The sequence below is a fragment of the Petaurus breviceps genome, unplaced genomic scaffold (assembly GCF_028583685.1).
Source record: "Petaurus breviceps papuanus isolate PSGF00001 unplaced genomic scaffold, PetGlider_PUasm1.0 188, whole genome shotgun sequence".
In the NCBI taxonomy this organism is placed as follows: domain Eukaryota; kingdom Metazoa; phylum Chordata; class Mammalia; order Diprotodontia; family Petauridae; genus Petaurus; species Petaurus breviceps.
Window position 1 is genome coordinate 40,442,668 of NW_027185804.1, and position 4,354 is coordinate 40,447,021.

General features: G+C 39.5%; 1 pseudogene; it reads left to right on the forward strand.

The window, feature by feature from the left end:
- Nucleotides 1-696: 696 nt before the first annotated feature.
- LOC138163527 (ADP/ATP translocase 3-like) lies at nucleotides 697-1,720 on the forward strand (annotated as a pseudogene).
- The last annotated feature ends 2,634 nt before the right edge of the window (nucleotides 1,721-4,354 follow it).

The window sequence follows — 4,354 nt, forward strand, 5'->3', positions numbered from 1 at the left end:
TGAAGAAAATAACACCTTAAAAATAGACTAATTCGGGGCGGCCAGGTAGTACAGAGAGTAAGAGCACCGGCTCCAGTGTTGAGAACACCTGGAGATCGAATCCCGGGCTCAGACACTTAGCACCCACCCAGAAACACCTGGCCATGTAACCTTGAGCAAGTTACTTAATCCCAATTGCTTAGGGGCAGCCAGGTGGCTCAGAGAGTAAGAGCACCGGCTCCAGTGTCGGGATGACCTGGATCAAATCTGGGCTCAGATTCTCAGCACCACACCCAGAAATAATAACTGGCCGTGTAACCTTGAGCAAGTTATTTAACCCCAATTGCTTTAAAAAAAATAGACTAATTCAAATGGAAAAAGAGGCTCAAAAAGGCAATGAGGAGAAGAATGCCTTAAAAAGACAAATTTGCCAGATGGAAAAAGAAGCTCAAAAGCTCAATGAGGAGAATCATTGCTTTAGAATTAGATTGGAGTAAATGGAAGCTAATGACTTTATGAGAAATCAGGATGCTGTTAATCAGATCCAAACAAATGAAAAAATAGAAGACAATGTGAAATATTTCATTGGGAAAACCACTGACCTGGAAAATAGATCCAGGAGAGTTAATTTAAAAATTATTGGACTACCTGAAAGCCACGATCAAAAAAAGAACCTAGAAATCAACCTTCAAGAAATTCTCGCCTTTCGGTCCTAGCTGTAGCAAGGGGCTGTGCAGGCAGCAACAAGTTCCCCAGCTTTGGGTCCTCTCTCAGCGGCTTTCCTCCTCTGCCTCCAGCACCTTCCCCCTCTGTGACCATGACAGAACAGGCCATATCCTTCACCAAGGACTTCCAGGCTAGTGGCATCGTCGCCGCCATCTCCAAGATGGCCCCCATCGAGAGAGTTAAAGCCGCTGCTGCAGGTGCAGCATGCCAGCAAACAAATTGCTGCAGATAAGCTGTACAAAAGCATAATGGGTTGTATAGTCCAAATTCCAAAGGAACAAGGGGTGCTTTCCTTCTGGCGGGGCAACTTAGCGAATGTCATCAGATACTTCCCCATCCAGGCCCTTAACTTCACCTTTAATGATAAGTATAAGCAGGTGTTTTGGGAGGAGTGGAGAAGCACACACAGTTTTGGAGGTATTTTGCTGGCAATCTTGCCTCTGGTGGTGCAGCTGGAGCCACTTCTCTCTGCTTTGTCTACCCCTTGGATTTTGCGAGAACCCGCTTGGCAGCTGATGTTGGAAAATCTGGCACTGAGAGAGAATTCAAAGGCCTGGGAAACTGCCTTGTGAAAATCACCAAGTCTGATGGAATTCGGGGCTTGTATCAAGGTTTCAATGTCTCAGTGCAGGGTATCATTATCTATAGAGCAGCTTACTTTGGAATCTATGATACAGCAAAAGGTATGCTCCCAGATCTGAAGAACACTCACATTGTGATAAGCTGGATGATTGCGCAATTAGTGAATGCTGTAGCAGGTGTGGTCTCCTATCCTTTTGGTACAGTAAGGCCGCGAATGATGATGCAGTTTGGTCACAAAGGAGCTGATATCGTGTACACTGGGACAATTGACTGCTGGAAGAAGATTGCTAAAGACGAGGGTGGCAAAGCTTTCTTCAAGGGTGCCTGGTCCAATGTTCTTAGAGGCATGGGTGGAGCTTTCATGCTTGTCCTGTATGATGAATTGAAGAAAGTAATCTAAGTACATTCTAATTAAAAAAGGAACCAGTGAATATAGATCATGTAGAATACTTAACCATAGTTAGCATTTTGGACCATTGACCTTCAAGAAATTCCTGTTGTCTTTTTATCCAGACCAGAACATGTTTGTAGGGGAGCCAGGAAAAGCTCTTAGAAAAAGGAACTCATTTATTGTGATCCGTTATTCACACAGTGAAACTGATGATTCAGTATATTGATTCTATTGGTTTTTTTTTTGGAAAATAACAGTTACTGTGGGTCCAAGGAGGCAGATCAACTTAGACCATCTAGTTTAAATGCTCTTTTGTAGTACCATAAATTTGTGCTTAAGTGCTTAAGTATTTATTTTAAAAAATCATGTGTCCCATTTGTACTTAAGCACTATATATACTACTTTGCACAGCTGACTTTGGCAGTTATGATGATCTGTGTTGGGCATTCTGCTGTAAAAACAATAAATACACAGAAGACTAAAAAAAATCTCAAGGAAAATTGCCCTGATCTTTTAGAACCAGAGGGCAAAATAGAGATTGAAAGAATCCACCAATCATTTCCTGAAAAAGATCCCAAAAAGAAAACTCCTGGGAATAGTAGAGCCAGGCTCCAGAGTTCCAAGGTCAAGGAGAAAATATTACAAGCAGCCAGGAAGAAACAATTTAAATGGTGTGCAAACACAATCAGGATAACACAGGATATCACAGCTTCTGCACTGAGGGATTTAAGGGCTAGGAATATGATATTCTGGAGGTCAAAGGAGCTGGGAATAAATACAAAAATCACCTACCCAGCTAAACTGGGTATCATGTTTCAGGGGAAAATATGGTCATTTAATGGGATAGAGGACTTTCAAGCATTCTTGATGAAAAAATCAGAGTTGAATGGAAAATTTGACATTAAGATACAAGAAGCAAGAGAAGCATGAGAAGGTAAGCAGGGAAAAGAAATCATAAGGGATTTCTCACAGTAGAACTACCTATATTCCTATATGGGAAAATGATAATTGTAACTTATGAAACTTTTCTCACTTTGAGAATAGTTGAAGGGAATAGAAATGTGTGTGTATATAAACACACACACTCACACATACATATATGTCTATAAAGTCTAGTATATGTGAGTATTTTTACATATGTGTACAGGTTAACATAGACAGAGGGTCCAGGACCAGTTGAATAGGAAGGGGGGATACTAAAAATGTGAAATTAAGAGGTGAGAGAGATATATAATAAGAGGAGATGGGGAGAGATAGAATGGGGTGAATTATTTCATATAGAAGGGGCAAGGGAAAACTGTTACAATGGAGTGGGAGAACAGGAAAGCAAAAGGGAATGAAGGAACCTCATTCTTAATGACTTTGTCCTATGGTGGGAATGACATACACACTAAATAGGGTATCTCACCCTACAGGAGAGGAGGAGGGAAGGGGATGAGAGACGGGCTGATGGAAAGAAGGGCAGGTGGTGGGGGAGGGAAGTTGGAAGCACCCACATTTAAAAAGGGGCAAGATCAAATTAGAGAATAGAATAATTGGGTGTGGAATGGGATGGAGGGAAATTTAGTCAGTCTTTCAGAATGTATACCCTATGGAAATGTTTTGCATAGCTACGCATGTACAACCTATATTGAATTGCTTATCTTCTCAATAATGGTGGGTGATGAGGGAGGTAGGGAAAGAATCTGGAATTCAAAGTTTTAAAATTAAATGTTTTATATATATATATATATATATATATATATAATTTTACATGTAACTGGGAAATAAGATATATAGGCACTGGGTCATAGAGATCCCTCATTCCCTACTGGAAAGTCGGAGGGGGCATGGCAGAAGATATAGGAGAGAGCAAATTGGGGAAGGGGATATTCAATGGGATCACTGTTTTGGGGTGTTGAGTCAGGGAAAAATGGGGAGAAAATTTGTAACTCAAAATATTGTGGAAATGAATGATGTAAACTAAAAAATAATAATAAACTTCAAAAATAAATTAAAAATGTAAATTTTAGAAAAGGAAAAAAAAGAAATGTGAATTACTTAGATATTCTCAGCAAAAAAAAAAAAAAGATCCAAGAAAACCTCAAAGGACTCAGGATTAAGTATGTTATCTGCTCCCAGAGAAAGAACTGATAAAGTCTGAAATGTCTACATACAGACTGAAACATAGTCTTTTCCAACTCTTTTTTCTTTGTCTTTCTTTCCTTCCTTCCTTCCTTCCTTCCTTCCTTCCTTCCTTCCTTCCTTCCTTCCTTCCTTCCTTCCTTCCTTTCTCACCCCCTCCCTCTTTTCTCTCTCTGTCTCTGTCTCTCTGTTAATGTCTCTGTCTATGTCTCTCTGTCTCTGTCTCTGTCTCTGTCTTTGTCTCTGTCTCTCTCTCTCTCTCTCTCTCTCTCTCTTACTTGAGTCTTCTGATACAAAATTAGTATTATGAGAATGTTTTTCATGACAAGGGAAGGGAGGAATGAGATAGAATGATAACATTTCGAAATTAAACCTAAAAAATTTTTAAATTGCTCTATCATGTAATAGTGAAAAATTAAAATATTATAAATATTAGAAAGAATTTGCATCACATCTGTAAATCTGTTTACTATGGACATATTGTATACATGCATTATTGTTTGCTTATGATCTCCTCTTTTATGATCTGAGCTCTTCTGTGTTTCCACAATA